The sequence below is a fragment of the Carassius carassius genome, chromosome 1 (assembly GCF_963082965.1).
Source record: "Carassius carassius chromosome 1, fCarCar2.1, whole genome shotgun sequence".
NCBI classification, from domain to species: domain Eukaryota; kingdom Metazoa; phylum Chordata; class Actinopteri; order Cypriniformes; family Cyprinidae; genus Carassius; species Carassius carassius.
The window spans coordinates 11,886,405-11,907,262 of NC_081755.1; the positions used below are offsets into that span (position 1 = coordinate 11,886,405).

The following is a 20,858-nucleotide window of genomic DNA, read 5'->3' on the forward strand; positions in this document are numbered from 1 at the left end:
CTAAATATTATCTGCATGCACAATAATAATAATAATAATAATAATAATAAAAAACACAATATACTACAATGCAAGGGTTTTCGATCTGGGGTTCAGGACCAAAGCAAATAGGTCCATAAAATAATTTATACCATATTTTTCAGACTACAAGTCATATTTTTGAATCTTCTGAGATGTGCTGAATTATTTCAAAGTAACATATATAATGCATGTAATGTCAAAAAGCCTAAGCACAATGTAAACATAAAAGAGGGCACTTAAAAGTTTCTATAAATATAGTTCTCACTCTCTCAAGTCTGTCTGTACACAGTAGCATTGTCTGTACCTCTGTGTTTTCTACATTTCAGGATGAGGTTCACAGAAACTGAGATGGCAAGTGTATTTTTTTTTTGGTTTCTTTATTTAACAAAAGATAACTTTTGTAAGCTTGTAACTAATGGCACTAGAATTAGTTTATTTTATACATAGGCCTAAATATTTTATTTTTGTTCTGTTTTGAATAGATGATTTGAAAGTGAGGGAAAATAAAATATTTACAGTGTTTATAGTTTTTAAGTTTCTTTACATTTGTTTTATTTATCAGTATTTAAATTATTTCTGAAATTAATAGTAAAATGTTTCTTATACACCGATGCAACTTATGTGTTTTTCCTGACCTGGTGCAACTTAGTCCTATATTGTGCTGTATTAAACAAATGTATTATTAAAAAAATTGGGATCATTTAAAAAAACTAAATGAATAAACAAAACAATCATATTATGTTCATTATACTCCAACCCACAATAATTTTAAACCTTAAAATCTTGTAATTCTGAGGGTGTCCTTGAAAAATCTTCTCTGCTAGGGGCACTGTTGGGAACGTTACTTTAAAAAAGTAATTAGTTATAGTTACTCACGACTTGTTCCAAAAAGTAACTGAGTTAGTAACTGAATTACTCTATAATAAAAGTAACTCGTTACCAGGGAAAGTAACTATTTGCGTTACTGTAAAAAAAAAAAAAAAAAAAAAAAAAAAAAAAAAGTTGCTATATGTCAAAGATTTTTTTTTTTTTTTAAGCAGTTTTCACAAGTCAGTTGATTAGATTACCACGTTACTGAAAAAATAACGTCGTTATCTAAAGCCATTCTTTTAAATGCCGTTATTCCAAACAATGGCTAGGGGTCCCTGGCACCAAAATGTTGTAAATGACCTGTGCTAGTGGACAGGCATCCATATACAGCAGAGACTGGTGTGGAAGGAGGATCTGTCCTGTCGTCACAACATCTCTCTGTCTTCACCAACTGCCTTGAAACACAAATTAAATATAAATGATTATCATAAATATAAATATAGCTTCACAATGCTCATTTTTACCTTTGTGGTGAAGATATGATCAGAAAATTCTGCCAGACTGATTTTTTGTCTTTAGTGAATCATTTCAAAACGTGATTTCAAAACGTGACTTCACACAAGATAAAGTTTTGAAAATCTTACATTATTGTTGATGTAGTGACAGAATGTATTTGTATTTGCCAGTAACGTTACTAAAACTTACCACTAGGTGTCAGTAGTCTTAACGTTACCAGTAGAGTGTGTAGATTATGAATCAGAAGTTAAACTTTTTTTGTTGCCGAAAAGTAGAAAAATATATACAAAATAACAAAACCGTTACTTTTATTTGATCAAGAAAAATTATGGTTACCTGTTTTAGTGACCAATTTTAATAACTAAGTTAAAAAGGATCATCATAATTTTACCTCAGACTGTAAATTGAACCACCTAAAATAAACCAACAGGGATATGTACAATTACAAAAAGAGGAATTTGAAAATATATTATCTTTCTAATCCAAATAAATAATTTGAAATATTAATCTGAAGTGAAATTAAACAGATTGATAAAACGATGAATAAAAGCACATTTATGCTTAACTTTGGCTCAACACCAGTAGTCAGATGACCGTTACTGTTTGAATTTCCAAGTAACATTAACGTTAATTAGCTCTGTCCCATTCTGTCAATGCTCCAGTGAAAAATACCACTCAAACAAATAAATAAATCCATGTAAGTTTTTATATGGTCACATTATAGTACTTTAATTAGGCCTATGTTTTTAAACATTTATAGATTACATTAATTTATCACCTAAATGTTTCAGAAGAGTATAGGCTACATGTGATATTTAAATCAGAAATCAAAGGATTGCTTTGTGTTTATACAGTACAGACCAAAAGTTTGGACACACCTTCTCATTCAAAGAGTTTTCTATATTTTCATGACTATGAAAATTGTAGATTCACACTGAAGGCATCACAACTATGAATTAACACATGTGGAATTATATACATAACAAAAAAGTGTGAAACAACTGAAAATGTCATATTCTAGGTTCTTCAAAGTAGCCACCTTTTGCTTTGATTACTGCTTTGCTCACTCTTGGCATTCTCTTGATGAGCTTCAAGAGGTAGTCACCTGAAATGGTCTTCCAACAGTCTTGAAGGAGTTCCCCGAGAGATGCTTAGCACTTGTTGGCCCTTTAGCCTTCTGTCTGCGGTCCAGCTCACCCCTAAACCATCTCGATTGGGTTCAGGTCCGGTGACTGTGGAGGCCAGGTCATCTGGCGCAGCACCCCATCACTCTCCTTCTTGGTCAAATAGCCCTTGATGCCTTCAGTGTGACTCTACAATTTTCATAGTCATGAAAATAAAGAAAACTCTTTTAATGAGAAGGTGTGTCCAAACTTATGGTCTGTACTGTATGTATATAAAAAAAAACATGTCGATTTCCTGAACCTGTGCTGCACGTTCTACAGACGTCCAAGAAAATCCTTAGCCCAACGGTCAAATTTTGAACCTCATATCGATGTCCAAGGGACGTCGTAGTTCGACGTCCAGATATGAACCGGATTTTCACGTCGAGTAGACACCCAGATATGGTCCAGACCGACCGATGCAATTTAGACTTGATTTGCACGTCGTATAGACGTCTCACATTTGTTGGGGCATATCACACAGACGCAACCATTGTTGCAAAGAGCTATGCCAGAAATAGAACGAGGAATCATTTTACTGACGGGGATTTGTCAAGTCGCCCCGCTTCCAGTGTAGGTGATATCAGTGATTATCCTATTTGCGCCGCTCGCGTCCAACTAGACACATGCATTTATAATAAAAATACAAATACAACCATAACTATAAACACACACACACACACACACACACACACACAAACTCTCTTTGGAACCCATCATGCACAACCTTTGTTTGCTTGATCCCTCCGTAGACAAAAATACATGCAAAAAATGTCAGCCCAATTTCTTATTTAAAGTGACTCGTTTCAAGCTAACAGTAATTTTACTTGAAGTCAAAGAAAACAAATATAGTGAATGTATTTATGTAGGTTGTGCTACACATTAGCAAAAAAAAATTAAAAATGGTTAAAATACAAACATGACATTGTAAAACAAAATACTCTTTGCTTGCCGTTTTAAAACATAAAACATATTAAAAATCCTAAAAACATAACACCCATTAAATGTTAACTGTTATGGGGAACATGTATTCACGTAAATATACACATATATTCTGAATATAGTAAATTAACATAGCAATTGTTTTATGTGTAGTAACTGTAGTAATTACATGTATACCCCCAGTGCTTTAAGTGGCCCAAAAGAGGTGCCGGTACTCTATTATAGCCTATATATATATGTTTTTTTTTTTTTTTGATGACTCCCCTCATCCCCTGAGGTAACAACAACTATATTGAAGGGGTTTTATATAGAGCAGTGAACAGACGACCTTATAAAAAAATAATCAATCATTTTATTAGTTTGTGGATTTGCTTGAGCTAGAAAGAGCAACTGAACATAAATAAAATGTGCAAAAGGATTTTGAAAAAATAAAAAATACCCTTAGAATAGGGTGACCAAATGAGATTGGCTTAAATTCAGGACGGGGGGTGGGGGGTGGGGCGGTTTAAGGGGGGTGTCTGCGGTCTTGGGTGACGGGATGGGGGGCTTATGATATTAGACTTTGTAGCCTATAATAAAAGATAATGAATTTCAAACCTTAACTAAACACATTTTTATTCAAAGATCAACCGTCTGTCATTACTCTTTAGTCTGCCACAAGAAACAACAACATTAAAATCATGAACTCAAATGTTATTGTAAAAAGAAAAAAAAAAAACAATGACTGTTGTAACAGTGCGTAAATCAGACCTTTCTGTACCGCTAACGCTAATGAGCTTAAACATATTTTTTGTACACGGTGCCGCGAACTGTCAATCACTCCTGTACGCGTGCATCACTGTCCTCCTCGCATCTGCAGCAACTTGCGCTCTCTTCATCAAGCTTTAAAACAAAAAGGGGACAAAAAGGTCGTATTGTCTTTGTGCATATAGATTAATTAGATAAATGAATATCTAAATTCGTGCCTAGCCGCCTACGGTATTTTTTTTAGAACTTAGAAAAAAGATGCTGCAGCCAATGAGCAGCCGGCGGGGGCTAGTTGCAGGACGACTCAACCTCCGCAGACAGTTTTTAATGTTCATCAGACAATAACTACTCAGGATTTTGCTTTAGTATAATTTTTCGGACAATTAGGGCTGGGATTCGGGACAACAGTTTAGATTTCGGGACTGTCCCGAATTTTTCGGGACGTCTGGTCACCTTACCTGAAAGAGCTACTGCATTACTTCATTAGCTTGCGTCTGATCTGCAGCGATATCATTCAGGCTTGGGGGGGATGTCAGCCAACGAGTCATCTGATTCTGACCGTATTGTTTTAATACTCAGAGTCTGACTCCAGGAGAACATGTTAAATGTTGTTTACTGTATTTGAATTATTACTAAGCCAAGTGTGCGCGTTTCACACACCCACTCCGGCCACATTGAGTTGTTGACACTAACAGCGGATATCCCTACTCATGTCATTAAATTTTGGGCAGATCAAAATTATATTTTTACATTCAATATTGACATTTTAGCCATTCTAATGAGTTTAGTTCCAACCCTCATCCAACAATTATCATCTGGTTGGAAAGGTGCCTGTACCTACATGTCAGCGGGCTGCTAATGCAGAGGTGTGTTTTATAAATTAAATAGGCTTGTAGTTTTCCGTGTCACTAAATAATTTAATAACTACTATTTCACTGTTGACCGGTTACTTGACATTTGCCAGTAAGCTATTGTCAGGCTACATAAAAGTAGGCTACATTACCAGGACAATTTGTATGTAGTGTATATGGTGTGTTTATTCAATTGTACTAGAGTTGAACTAGACTAGATAATAAAAGGCAGGCTTTTTGCAAAAGTTTTGCTTATGAAAATCGAATAATGTTTTCTTTGTCTAGGCGATGGTTCTCGCTACTCTTGTGGAACATACACTTCCTTTTACATTTGTACCAGTGATGGTGAAGCTGGCCCAAACGCTGGCTACAGATAAAGTAGCTCTGAGTGGGTTGAAGATGTCACGCGCAGCAGCATACAAAATGATGCATGGATTGGGATTTACATTTTCGGAGAGGATCTTCAGCAATACACGGAAGTATCCATTTTCCATCAACCTCGACGAGAGGTTCATCCTGGTCAGCGACTCAGAAATCAACCCAGACAAGAAGACGGTTGATGTGGAACACCTAGGCTCTTTAGAGGTTTTGAAGGTTAGCGCTCTCAAGCTAGAAAAGTTGATAGTTAAGTTCTTTAAGGATAACAACATCCCATGGTTCAACCTTGTAAGCATGCTGATGGACTCCTGCGGTGTTATGCGAGGAAGTAAAATGGGGTTGGAAACGAGAGTGCACCAGAACCACTGCCCAAACCTACTTGATGTTGATGGTTGCCACCATATCCACAATGCTGCAAAGGTTTTTGCAGCTCCTTTCAGCAATTATCTTGAACGGCTGTTTGGTGACCTACATGTAGATCATCAATGGGCTACAGGCCAGGTTGGTTAATAATATTCAATTTCCATTATAGAAATATTTTTTAGTTCAGAATGATTCATGCTACTGACTTCAAGCTACTGACTGCAACACTAAACACTAAACCTTTTATCGTTACAATATACTTACCTGCTGCTATACTTGTTGGGACTGTATTGACTGTATTTTCTAGATGTAATTTAGATTCTAAAAAAAAAAATTATCCTTAACTGACAAATTTAGGCTACCTGAGCTCTTTGAGGAAAAAAACTGATTTGATGTATCTCTCTACTTCAGAGAGATATGCGAGTTCATGGGCCTTCCTGGTTTCGCTCCCAAAAGGTTCATTCAGCATCGCTGGCTATCGGCTTATGATGTTGCCATTAGCACCCAGAGGCTGCTTCCTGTCTACAAGGTTCTTTACTATGGCTTTATGGACAGGGAAGACAAGGCCCTCTACAAGGACCCCTTGAGGCAGCTTTTTGCCAATTACAAAGTGAGCAAAAAGGCACAGAGACAGATTCAATCCTTTCATGAGGACCTCAGCAAAAAAGGTAACTCATCACAGTTATTTATCCTTGGATCTGTGATTGCCTACCTGCACTATGGTAACCAAAGGAATGTTAGCTTTTGTACAGAGCTTTGTTATAGAGCCTTTGATTTTTCCAGGAATGACACAGCTGGGAAAAGGCCGGAAGAAGAGGGTGGTTAGAAGGGGGTGGCATGAAACAACCATAACTGAGCTGCACCTCAGTGTTTATACAGGAGTGCTACCGATCCTAAAAGAATATGTCATGGTGTTCCAGGTGAGCTGAACATTGAGTCCTCTGCTTATGGCTCCCATTTCTATTCAGGTGAATGCTACATTTCTCATCAGGTTTTTCAAAATAAGAAAAAATATCACAAATTATGAGAATTAGATTGATTATAAAAATGTTACAGGATTCTGTGGTGCCTGGGTCTAGAAAATAAATTATAGTGATCCCATGTCTAATAATTTCTGACAACATTTTATTTGACCACAGGGTATAATGCTTTTTCATAGTGAGGTTATCTGAGGGAATTCTTGTATTTATCTTTCGGGAGTCCTGAGTTAAAATTAATATGCACATGCAAAACACACACATGTTCAATGTATGTTAATGTTATTTTCTTTATAGGGCAGTCAGACACTTGTTCATTGTGGCAGGGGGGGCGTGGTTTAGCGAAGTCTGCAGCGGGAGAGAGAATCAGGAGACGAGCAGTAAGTGAGTGGTTTGGGCAGAAATTATCATCACCTGTTTCTTGTTGTAGTAATTGGCGTGGAGAGGGAGGGGGAGGAGGGAGGGACCATCTCAGGGCAAAAACGAAATTCAGCACCTACTAACCTGATTCAGCACCATATCGAGCCTGAGCCGGGCGTGGTAGTTTGCAGCCGGCCGTATCGTTTACCTGAGCACAAGAAAAAAGTAGTTCAGGCTGAATTAGGCGCTATGCTTGACATGGGGGTAATAGAAGAATGTAATAGTAACTGGGCGAGCCCGATAGTTTTAGTTCCGAAAATGGACGGCTCAGTCCGTTTCTGTGTAGATTACTGCAAGGTGAATGCTGTGTCGAAATTCGACGCGTATCCAATGCCGCGGGTTGACGAGTTGCTTGATCGGCTAGGCGCGGCTCGCTTTTATTCGACATTGGACTTAACAAAGGGCTATTGGCAGATCCCCTTGTCTCCATTGTACAGAGAAAAGACAGCTTTCACAATGCCGTTTGGATTACACCAATTTGTTACCCTTCCGTTTGGCTTGTTCGGGGACCCAGCTACCTTTCAGCGCCTCATGGACAGGATTCTGTCGCCCCATGCTGCGTATGCAGCTGCCTACCTCGATGATATCATTATATATAGTAATGATTGGCAGCGGCATATGCAGCATCTGAGGGCTGTCCTGAGGTCGCTGAGGGGAGCAGGGCTCACGGCCAACCCAAAGAAGTGTGGGCGGGTGGAAGTAAGGTATCTGGGCTTCCACTTGGGGCATGGGCAGGTGCGTCCCCAAATTGATAAGACAGCTGCTATTGCGACCTGCCCACGTCCCAAGACCAAAAAGGAGGTAAGGCAGTTCTTGGGGCTGGCGGGATATTATAGACGGTTTATTCCTAATTATTCGGACCTCACCAGCCCTTTGACTGACCTTACTAAAAAGGAGGTGCCAGATACGGTCCAGTGGACGGAGCCGTGCCAGCAGGCCTTTACTCAGGTCAAGGCTGCCCTGTGTGGCGGGCCGTTGTTACACTCTCCTGATTTTTCTCTCCCTTTTCTGTTGCAGGAGATAGAGGGGGAGGAACGGCTGGTGCTGTACATTAGCCGGAAGCTCTCGAAGAGAGAGGCTAAGTACAGCACCATCGAGAAAGAGTGCCTGGCCATCAAATGGGCCGTCCTCACCTTCAGCTATTATCTCCTGGGACGGGAGTTCATCCTCTGTTCGGACCACGCTCCGCTGCAGTGGCTCCACCGCATGAAGGATACCAACGCGCGGATCACTCGTTGGTATCTAGCTCTTCAGCCTTTTAAGTTCAAGGTGATCCACAGGCCGGGTGTTCAGATGGCGGTGGCTGACTTACTTTCCAGAAATGGGGGGGGGGGGGCTGCAGGCCGGATGGGGGTATGTGGCAGGGGGGGCGTGGTTTAGCGAAGTCTGCAGCAGGAGAGAGAATCAGGAGACGAGCGGTAAGTGAGTGGTTTGGGCAGAAATTATCATCACCTGTTTCTTGATCTAGTAATTGGCGTGGAGAGAGTTTAAAATGCCAGGAGAGTCGGAAGCAAGCGAGAGAGAGACCCCAGCCGGAAATGGAAACGGAAACCGGAAAGACCGAAACGAAACTAGCGTTGTCAGAATAAGAGTCACCGTTTGGGTGTTTATAACTTTTGAGTTCTTTTTGTTTATAATAAAACTGTCAGCAGTCCAGCCGACCCCTTTGTCCTCTTCCTTACATCCAACGAACGTTTGCTACATTCATAAACTGCATGAAAAACAGCTTCAAGTCTTTACCAACTTCCTTGCCTGCTTTGTCAAATCTGAGCACCTGAACCTGATGTCCAAAACTCTGGCTACTATGGAATTGGACAACAAACTGCTGCCTGTGAGGGAGATGTATGTGGGGTAGAAGGCTAATCAATTCAGAGTGGCACATCCACAACACCCTGTTAGTAATTTAAATTGTGTACTGCAATTAGAATGATTAATGCTTGATTAGGAGCCTCTGCAGAGTTTGTATGATAAAAGTATAGTAAGTGTTGCTGATCTGTTTCAGCTGCTGAACCCATTCCTGGAAGAAGTCTCACAGGCATACATCACGTGTGCCAGATACTTGCAACAAAAGCTGCCACTGCAGAGCAAGACCCTCCAGTGTTTGTCGGCCATGGACCCAATACTGAGAGGGCACTCTCAAACTGGGTCTGAACTGAGGAAACTCACTGCAATGATGGATCACCTGCTGCCTGATGTTGACACACACCAGGAAATTCTCCAGTACAACGTAGATCAGTCCCTGCCCAGCTTCCAAGATGGAGATGATGTTGTGAGGTGGTGGGCCTGTGTCGACGATACTGGAAAATATCCAGGCCTGTGTCAAGCAGTGAAAGCTGCAATGTCAATATTCCATGGCCCATTATTTGAATCTTCTTTTAATATAATGGGCAACATTATTGACAAGAAAAGTACAAGCTTTAACATCACCACATTCGGCACTATCCAGACTGTCAAATATACTCTACAGATCAGAAAGCTGAGTGCTGTGGATATGTTCAGCTGAGATGATTCAAAATTTGAGCCAGTAGATAGAAGGCTGTGTGGGAACATCATTACGGCTGGAACCAGGGACAAAGCCCAGCGGCAGCAAAAGCAGCTGAAAGTCAGCGAAAGGAGTGTGGAGTTTGGCTGCCAGCCATCCACTAGTGCTGCTGTAAATAGGGCAGAAGTGGTGGAGGAAGAAAGTGTGGCCCGAAAGAGGCACATGAAAAAATCTTTCACCCTTTTCAGTCCTTCTGAGTTTGCAGGTATGAAAACACCATGGTGTCCTCGACAACTTCAGTGCTTTCCAGTACGAGGATCACCTTAACAAGCTGAAGAGACTCCTGCGGAAACCTACATGTCCACTGAGTCAAATTGTGAGAAGGTTCTCAGAAATGCAAAGCTGCAGCAAAAAAAAAGGAGAAAAACAACCCACCACTGCTCAGAAAACCACACACGGCTGGCAGTCTACCTGAATGTTTTCATGGATCTTCACAGTACAAAGAAATAAAAACCTGCTCTTACACTCTTAAACTGGACCAGGCCAACAGTTTTGTTTACATTGATGGGAAAGTTGCAAAGCTGCAAAATATAATTTCAGCGAGGGATGACATTTACGTGGCCTACACTACCTTCAACAATCATGAACCTTTTTTTGATTATCCCATTCCATCCTCAGAACTTGGTATTCATCTAGTTGATGGCATCTCAGGACCAACACATTTCTGCAGGTTTGAGAACATTGAGGCGAAAGCTTTCTTAGTTCCTTATGACAGTAATTTTGTTTCAGTCCCTCTTTTACACACACACAAATATATATATATATTTTTTTGGACTTGCTACTTTTATTTTGGGTAACTGAATCATGCATATGAACAACTGAAATGTAATAAGAATTGTTACACTTTATGGGGCTTTAGGTTGTTCCAGCTAAAATAAACAAAACAACAATAAAAAAGGACATGTACCTGATAGTGGAGTTCATCGGAGAAGGGAGTACCGGTCCTGTAGCAAAGTCCTGGTACTCAGATGGCCACTCATGGTGGCCTCCATACAAAGACTTGGACCGGTTACTAAAGAGCGTCAGGTTGATGGAGGCACCACAGCCAGATAAGGGTTGGACCAAGCATCAGGCCAGAATTCTACATGAGTCGGGTAAGCAAGTTAGAATACACTTTAAATAAATCATTATTAAAACATATGACAAAATCACTAATACATGGCATTCCACAGCTTGATGTTTTCATGAATTAAGTTCACATACTTTGATAATTTCAGCATCATTTGACAACATTTCCAAAAAATGGAAAAGGGCATGCTACACTTCTGACATCTCAGAATCTGAAAATTCTATAAAAAGAATTCACTAGTAAGTTGTAAAAATACATATTTCACTTTCAAAAGATACATTGAAAAGTAAATATAACAAACAGTAATATTCAGTCTTCTGAAACTATACAAAGTTTATGTGAGTAACATAGATAAATTTAAGTTATTTACTTATAATCTTGAATTCAGCCCTACCTTTTCACGTCATTAACAATTAGAAACCAGCTATGTTCAGTTTCTAATGCAGGGCTCGACATTAACGGTTTTCAGCTTGTCCAGGACAAGTGGATTTTGTGAAGGGGCAAGTGAAAGAGAATTGTACTTGAACTACAGGACAATTAACCTCATTAAAATTTAAATAAACAATAACTAGGACAGCACTGAAACTTTGACAAGAATGATTCTGATTGTACTTTCAGTGTAAACGGTGACTAATAATGTATAATGTTTTGAACGCATCAAGGTCACGTCAGTTGAGGCTCGTACAGCCTGTCTGACTCGTGGAGAAATCAAAACTATAAGCGCAACAGCACACACAAAGAAACAAATGTGAACAAACATACTGCGGTAGAAAAAAAGATAAATATTCTAATCAGGTGCGTGATTTCACATAGAGCAGCTGTAACTACACAGAGTCGTTGATCACAGACAGGCTGCGCAAATCCTAGCTTAAAATGAACGTGGATTTGCGCAGCTTGTCTGTGAACCACGGCTCTCTGTAGTAACAGCTGCTCTATGTGAAATCACGCACCTGATGGAATTTACCGCTGATTAGAGAACCGGCTTTACTGACGAGATGCGCATTACGATCGGCCGATATATATCGTGCACCCCTATTTAACACAAAGTCTATACAAAAATTATTTTAGTCCACCAAAGTTAATCCGGTCATTTCTCTCCGGTCTGGTTTAATTGTCGGACTAAAATCACAGATTTTGCGTTATGATTGGTCAGCCTGCCTGTCAATCAAACTTCCTGCAAAGGGTAAATTTTGCCAATTTTTTTGCCACATTCAAATAAGAGCAGCTTCTTTTCTTTTTTTTATTATATTTTGGCCTTTTCCTAACCTTCCTGGGTTAATGTACGGTGTCAGAAAACCTGTATATAGACCACAGAAAGTAGTATGCACCCTTTTTGGAGTTTGAATTGGAAAAGGAAATGACACTGTATTTATTGCTTTTTTTTGTTTTTGATTTTTTTAATTGACAAACATGCTAGTTTATTATCTACATAATCCATTTTTGTAAAATAATCTAATTCCCTGATTTTGCTCTTAGAAAGAAAACATTCTCATCAGATGATGAGCGTCATGAAACCCCCAACAAAAAAATAAAAATTAAGTGAAAGTGAAGTGACATTCAGCCAAGTATGGTGACCCATACTCAGAATTTGTGCTCTGCATTTAACCCATCCGAAATGCACACACACACACTGTGAGCACACACCCGGAGCAGTGGGCAGCCATTTATGCTGCGGCGCCCGGGGGGCAGTTGGGGGTTCGATGCCTTGCTCAAGGGCACCTAAGTTGTGGTATTGAAGGTGGAGAGAGAACTGTACATGCACTCCCCCCACCCAGAATTCCTGCCAGCCCAGGACTCGAACTCACAACCTTTCGATTGGGAGTCCGACTCTCTAACCATTAGGCCACGACTTCCCAGTATAGACTTTCCCTTAATAGAGAGAAAAATCCATCTACACCAAAAGTCCTGCCTGCACCAAAAGCTCCGACACCTCTAAAATACATCAAGACAAAAGGTAAAAATACAACAAAACGTTAAATGACTAAGACATAATAGTGTGTGACTGCTGAGTGCTATTTTTTTTTCAGGTCCTGTTATACGACCTCTGCTTACAACAAGCAAAGCAGTGAATTCTTTCAGCAATTGTGAGTTTTAAATTTAGAAAAATGATATTTGTGGATGTTTTGTTCCATTCTCAAGAATGTTCCTTAGCCATGGTAAGTTCAATGTATAGCACAGGCTCTCGTGACTTGTTGGTTTACATCACTTTTCTTTTTCAGCTTCACCCAATTCTGTTGCTATTTTAACAGTTTGGACAGAACTACTATCATAACATTCATAACTTGAGGATTTACATACTAAGGATGATTTAATAATAAACAATTGGTTGCCAATTAGAAGCGATAGCAATTTCAAGATTTAGTAAGGCTTTGTGTAGTACAAAATCTTGTTTTGTGAGGCAGACATAACATCTACATACCAATTCTTTCAACAGCACTTGTTAATCACCACCAAAGGGCCATGGAGAAGCCACAGCAGGCCTGTTTTGAGACTTTCCCCAGCTGTCAAGGTAACAGGCTCTACATGAGTACTGTAAACACAAATAAATTCACAGCATTTATGACAACTCAAAAGCCTGACTCCATAACAGTGTGGGTCAAGTTTCTGATTGCTGAATAAATAAATGACATGCAGTTTGTGAACTTATTATTCAAGTTGATTTTCTGATCATATTTTTATTTTTACGTTATTATTATTACATTTATTTTTACCAATTCCAAATCACATCAATCTCAATAAATACTAATAATTTATAAGCGTTCTATAATTGTTAAGAGTGCAGGAAGGAAAATATGTTTTGTATAAATAAGAATTTTTTCTTTTACAGGTAAAATTGGCCAAAAAAGAGATTTAACTCACAATTTAAAGTTTAAAATGATTAAAGGGGTCCTATGATGCGTTTTCATTTTTTCCTCTCTCATTGGAGCGTTACAAGCTCTTGGTGCATAAAGAAGATCTGTAAAGTTGCAAAGTTTCCAATCTAAAGAGATAGTAAACTCTTTACTCATTGTTAGTAGCGGCTCACACCACGACTCCCTCGTCACCGTTGCTGTCATCTGACTTGAACTGGTGCTGGTACCTCAAGAGTCACTCTTAACCTATCTTTATCTTATCCATGAAACCCATCCATAAAACTTTTTTTTAGAGAATCAGTCTTCATTTGTTTATGACACTTCAGCTTGTGGTTATGGGTTATTATGGTTTGTAATTGGCAAAATACTTGGATTTTTTTTTTTTATCAGATATATACATGCATAATAATTATGCACACACTGTAGACGTTTAGTCATATGCTTATTCTGCCTGATGTCAGAAGTTGCAAGACACTTTAATGAATAAAAACCAGCCATTAAAATGAAAATTTATTTAAATTTACCAGTTCCATCATTCTCAGCTCCAGATGTTCCCATGAGCTTCTCCCAGGCAGATGAGCCACAAGATGCTTGGGGTGAACACTCACCTGACATTCAAGGTAAAAAAAAAACATTAATTAGTATTTGGTAAAAGAAAACACACACAAGACCTCACATAAGGTAATTCAGCATTTTCTGTACAATCCATCAGAGAATGCATTTTCTGTGCTGAGACCTTCAAGTTCCAAGCAAGAAAGAACACAGCGTAAGTTGTATGACGTTAAAGCAAAAATGTAAAGCTAAATAAGCTAAAATACAAAGAAATAGAGAGCACAATTCAGTTGCAGCAGCAGAATGGGTACCTTCTGTAATGTCAATTAAGCTCATTTAAGAGAGAGCTTCTCTCATGCAGACCGCCAACTGGAAACTTGGGAAGAACACCCACTCATCACTCAAAGTAAAAAGCATTAAATACTATATGCAGGAAATCAAAAACACAATTGCAAATGAGTCATCCCAGCCGGCACATGACCGACCTTTAACATTGAAATATGGTTGAAATAAGGTCAGTTGTGGTTTCAACGTTGAAACAACGTTTAAAGCTGAATGGTTGAAAAACTTACGGTACATGACCTACCTTCAACGTTGAAATATGGTTGAAATAATGATGGTTGTTGTTTCAACATTGAAACAACATTGATTCAACATTAAAACAACGTTGATTTAACGTTTAAAGCTGAACGTTGAAAAACTTCCGGCACATGACCAACCTTCAACATTGCAATAAGTTCACCTGTTGTAACTTTCAAACAACATTGAAAATGTTTAATGCTAAATGGTTGAAAAGGTTAATAAACTTTTTAATTATTTATATTAAATGATTTAAGATTATTATTATTATTTTAATAGCATTTTACAATATTTTAATCATGATACCTATCCTAAAATCTAAAGGTATATGTTATCATCATTAGCAAAAACTAAATACATTTCGCTGCTTTATCACGCTGAAACAATTTCTATTGGTAGTTTTGTTTTATTACTTTGATCATGATTGGTTAATCTGGCTGTCATTCAGGAAACTGGACAATGAATCGTTTCGCGCCTTTCTACATTTAAAAATATGACCGTGATTATCGTCTTTCTGTGAGTGAGGCTGAGGCGGCTGACTGTGAGCTTCTGCTTGTTGTAACTGTTCGGTCGTTCAGGAATTATTTTATATTTGCCTGTTATTTATTTATTTATATTTATTTTTTGAGCGAATTTGAGTCGTGACATGTCAATGGAGAACAAAAACTGTAATGTGAACACAAGAAGGGTCAGATGTGTTCTGCGAGGTCCTGCAAACCTACTGGCAAAATGAGGTAAGAAAATCGCTATCTTTATTATCTTTTGAAAATAGTAAAGTATAACGTTACCAGAGTTTACAAATGGGTAGCTTAAAGGACCTGTAACCTGCAGAAGATAAATACCTGTGTGTGTATTTTTGCATTGCTTTATCACAGATAATCAAGTCAGATGCTCATCTGTTGTTGTGTTGCTGGTAAATTGTGTTAATGTCTGTCTTTTAGAGATTTTTCCACATTTTCCTGATATGAATCCCATGCATTAGGTGTGTTATATATATGTGTTTTTATTCTTATAATAGTATCAAAGTGTTTTCTGAACAATATAATTTCAAATTTCGGTACAATTTAAATGAATTAATTTAAAAATAAATTAGGATTGTTTAAAGCAGTGGTTCTCAGTGTCAGGCCACCTCTAGTGGTTACACAGGGGAATCACTCAATTAAATATTAATGTTAATACATTTTAATTTCATCTTTGAGTGAGTTTTTTTTTTTTTTTTTACATTAAGTACAGTACAGTTATGTTACTTTTGTTATAACACATTTTAATTTAAACTAAGTCTTTCATGTACGTTACCTGTATGTAAGCACAGTGCAGTGTTAATGTTCAAACTGTGTATTAACAATGTTAAAGTGGCTGACAACAATAAATATTCTTATTAGGAATAAAACTGCCTCATTTTTTAACTGTACAGCTGTAAGTTAGCTGAATAGTTAGGCCTACTTCAATGCTGAAATGTAATGTTGGTCATGATGGTGGCACTTAGAGAGACAAATATTTTCTGAAGTGGTTTGTATAAAAAGTTTGAGAACCACTGGTTTAAAGAAATGCTATAAATGAAATCCTGCTTTTTAAGAACTTTTCAGTAAACCATTTCTTCTTTCACCTTGTAGAGTCATCAAGAATCCTCCATTGGTAAGAAATCAAGTCACTTCTGCTAGAGATACATTGACCTTTTGTGATAGGTTTTGATTGTACTTAGTTTAATAAAAATTTACATAATTTGATTTGACTTATTTTACTACACTGTATTGCTAGTGTTCTGATTAAAACAGTGTAACTGGGGGCTCTGAAAACACTGCTTGTGAATAATTTGTTAATATTGTAAACTTTCATCTGAATTCATTAAATAAGTGTTTAATGAACAGTGTTGTGCACTTTGTTTCCAACCACTGTTATTGAACTGAATAGTGAAAATATTGTGTGATTTATTTTGTATTCAGTTTTCAGTTAAATGTATTTTACTATATCAAAGTTGATATTTTATAAGGATTTATTTTTGCTGTTTTGTTTCAGAAAGCGCACAAGTGGGAGAGACGAGGGACGGCGAGTCCTTATCTGAGATGATCACCAGGACAAGACCACAGGAAACAGATGATTCTTCTGCACAATCTGACTTTATTGCAGCCTAGAATTGAACTACTGGTTTCGTCTGGTCAGAGGAGAACTGGCCCCCCAACTGAGCCTGGTTTCTCCCAAGGTTTTTTTCTCCATTCTGTCACCGATGGAGTTTTGGTTCCTTGCCGGTGTCGCCTCTGGCTTGCTTAGTTGGGGACACTTCATCTACAGCGATATCGTTGACTTGATTGCAAATAAATGCACAGACACTATTTAAACTGAACAGAGATGACATCACTGAATTCAATGATGAACTGCCTTTAACTATCATTTTGCATTATTGACACTGTTTTCCTAATGAATGTTGTTCAGTTGCTTTGACGCAATGTATTTTGTTTAAAGCGCTATATAAATAAAGGTGACTTGACGGCGTCAGAAAGGACCTGGGACTCTTTCAAGGATCAACCGAAGCACAACCACACTATATGAACGAGGCTGTTGGGTCTAACATTTTAGAGTCCCCTTCCGTAGAAATCACATTCTGCATCCCACACGGTTTAAAAAGACAATTTTGAGCATGTGGTAGTTTATTGAAGTTGATTGTAAAGCCATTGCTACCCGTCATTAGATTTTTAGCCTTTATCCTGTACAGTGTTGATCTAAATGCAAACTACGATCTAATGGTACATACAACTGTGTATTTATACATGGAGCACGGTACGACGGTGAAACAACGTCGTGTTATGAACGCCGATACACTTTTTAAAATCAACACCTCTTTCAACGTTAATCCAAGGTCTCCAGAACGACCGTAATTCACCTGTGATGAAGGTAAGACGGTGAACCAGTGTCACGATTTCAACGGTGAATCCACTTGGCAATTTCAACAGTGAATCAACATCGGGATTTCAACGTTTGCAAATTTGCAAAATCGAAAGGTACTTCAACGTTGAAATGCCGACTGGGATGTCCTAACACAACCTAATTTTTTTTTTTTTTTACTTTTTCTAATTAGAGAACAAATTCTCAGCCTTAAGACTCTCTCAAGACCAAAGACCATCAACCACACAACAAGGAAGAATGCAAAGTAAAAAAAATAAAAAATGGTCAATTTCAGTCAATTACTGGGGTATCACTAAAAGAGGTCATATGATGCTATTTTAAAGACCATTATTTTGTGCATTTGATGTAACAGAATATGTTGACATGCTTTAATATTCAAAAAACATTATTTTTCAAATACTGTACATTATTGTAGTTCCTCTATGTCCCGCCTCTCTCAAACACGTCGTTTTCAACAAAGTCCCTCCTTCTGACAAGCACAGGCTGCTCTGATTGGCCAACTGACCCAGTGCATTGTTATTGGCTGAAGACCCGCAAGCACTCGTCGGAAATTCAACGCCCCTTTCCATAATCGCGAGCTTCATCTTTTAAAGTAAATATCAAGACTGTTAATAATGTCCTTCGTTTTACCATCAGTTCAAGTTCGAAAGGGGAACAGAGTCGCGTGACAGACACAGTGATGATGCAGTACACAAGCTACGGTTAAGAAAGCTTATGTGCTATGATTTCTGACAGTCTGTTTACTCTGCTGTGAAGTGACCCTCACACACGTAATCACACAACGCGTTACTCTACGCTGCACAAAACTCTGCATTTAAACAGTCAATAGCAAACACTTAAACTATTAAGAAAACACTTACAGTAGCTGATTCAGAATAGGCCCCAGATTCAATTTGTGTAACGCATTTTACAATACAATTGTTGCAAAGATTGTCATAGCAAAGTCAGAATTTATCTTTTTTTTTTTTTTTTTTTTAGAAATAGCCTTTGTGCACAGCCAGCCTTAGGCTACTCTCCTAGGTTCACAAACTGTTATCAATTAAATGTGTTGTATAGATTTGAACATCTGGGTTGTACTGTTCTTTTGTAAATAAATCTTAACAATGATTGCATCTACTTTCGGAAGGCCACATAAAGTCCTAGAAACACAAAGCGTCTCCCTGACATGGCTGCTTCAACACTTCCTGAAACCACACCTTCTTTCGTTGCGTGAACATTTGGGCGGCATTACGCAAATATTTCCACATCTTGACTTAGATGTGTGGGGGCGTGTTTGAATGAGCCGTTTAGCACGGTCTGGATCTTCCTAGAATAAATCCTTTAGTGGGAGACTTTAAGCTTTGTAACTCTGCAGATCTTATACATGTACAAATACCTACATAACACACTGAAGAAAAGGAACATTAGAAATCACATCATATGACCCCTTTAGGAGCCCTTGAGCCAGATTTACTAAACAGACCAAATTAGCATTAGAGCGCAATTCCATAAATGTGCCGATGGGAGGGAAAATTATGCGTGTGATTTACTGACAATACAAACTTTAAAAGAACAGACGAAGCCAGATCATTCCCACAATAACCAGTGCAATCTACCAAGAGCAGCGCAAATTACCGCCTGCTTTAAGACATGCCTTTTTTGGGTATTAAAAATTTAGCAAATACAAATAATTTGAAGCAATTTACTCATTTACTCAAACAGTACACCGACTGAACTGCTGTGAAGAGAGAACTGAAGGTGAACATCGAGCCGAGCCAGATAACGAACAAAACATTGACTCGTTCTCGAGTCATGAACCGGTTGCACTGGTTTTCTGATCACCAGTAGTGATGGGAAGCTCGGTTCTTTTCCGCGAACGGTTCTTTCGGACAGTTTTGTTTGAAGAGCAAAATTTTTTAATATTTATCCCGGATATATATATTTTTTTAATCAGGAAGAGAGTTGGGGGGGGGGGGGGTTGGCAGGGTCGAGACCCCCCCTGCGCTGCCGGTGGAAAGAGCACAAAAGCTTGCACATAATGTAACCTACAGACATTCAGGAATGTTGTTTTAGGTTAGAAGACAATGGGAAGAATTGCCACCGGACTAATCACAGCTGACAACCAGAGACACGCGTATACACCATCCACCAACACACACACACACACACACACACAAAAAGAACACTGCAACTTTACGATTGTTCAGTTAAAATATACATATTTTGCTCATACAACGTGTCTGTTGTCTTTGATTAGCCTAAAAGTAAAATAAAATGACATTCAGAGGATGTAAAGTGAAAGTCCCCTAAATGTCTCCATGAATGTCCGGAGGACGTCTTCGCGAACGTCCGTTCGATGTAAAGGGGACCCTACACACTGTTCCCAATATTTAGGCCTAATTAGCCTAAAACCAGAAATGAATAAATTAAACCTGCATGATTTAGCTAAATCCTTGAAACTCTAAAGAATGGACTGATTAATAAAAATTTCTCAAGTTCTCTTATTATAATCAGCAAAATGCACACAATTTAAAAAAGAGCTTCAATAATTGACAACTTCAGTGATTTTAAAGGGAGCTTTCTTTACTTGCTTTCATATAATTTAAGTAAAAAAATATATTAAAATTATTAATGCACATGCATGACAGGGAGGAACCCTCTCAATTACTTGAATTTTTTTCCTGATAATTAAATAAATAAAAATTGGGGTGTCTCACATACATAAAAAAATTATCTACAGAAAGCTTGAAATGTCTTTCAAACGAATCAATTCAAAACTAAAGCATTATGTAATCTGTGAAGGTTGCATTTCTCTCTGTGGAGAGAGTCAGCACTGGGAACTTCATCTTGCAGCCGACAAGAAAACATTTGTTTATTAATAAATAATTAAAATGTCTCCTTTTTCACAATTATTAAGCTACTTCTGCCTGTGCTTTGTGACAAACTTAATGCATGTGCTTGAGCGCTGAATATATTAAGAATCATTATGGATTGTAGATGTAAATTTAAAATAAATCTGCGATTAGTTCAATAATGACAAATGAACAACTAGTAACTAGAAAAATCTTTTGTGGGGCCTGACCTATTAAATACCCTCGAGATCTCTGTTCAAGATTCTAAATCATTTTATACGCGTTTGCATAAATTCTTCTTTCAGAATGGTCTGGAACGGAGAGATACCTTAACACTGATTTTT

At 38.1% G+C, this 20,858-nt stretch overlaps 1 long non-coding RNA gene and 1 pseudogene across 1 annotated transcript; both read right to left on the bottom strand.

Moving 5' to 3' along the window:
• The window catches only part of LOC132146673 (zinc finger protein 501-like), a 306,725-nt pseudogene that overhangs the window by 222,361 nt on the left and 63,506 nt on the right, over positions 1-20,858 (bottom strand).
• On the bottom strand, positions 9,974-14,281 carry LOC132153136 (uncharacterized). The gene is made up of 5 exons (XR_009436621.1): positions 14,176-14,281; positions 13,219-13,329; positions 10,934-11,019; positions 10,638-10,811; positions 9,974-10,394 (listed from the first exon to the last, which is right to left on the bottom strand). It is a non-coding gene; the product is annotated as an uncharacterized LOC132153136 (long non-coding RNA).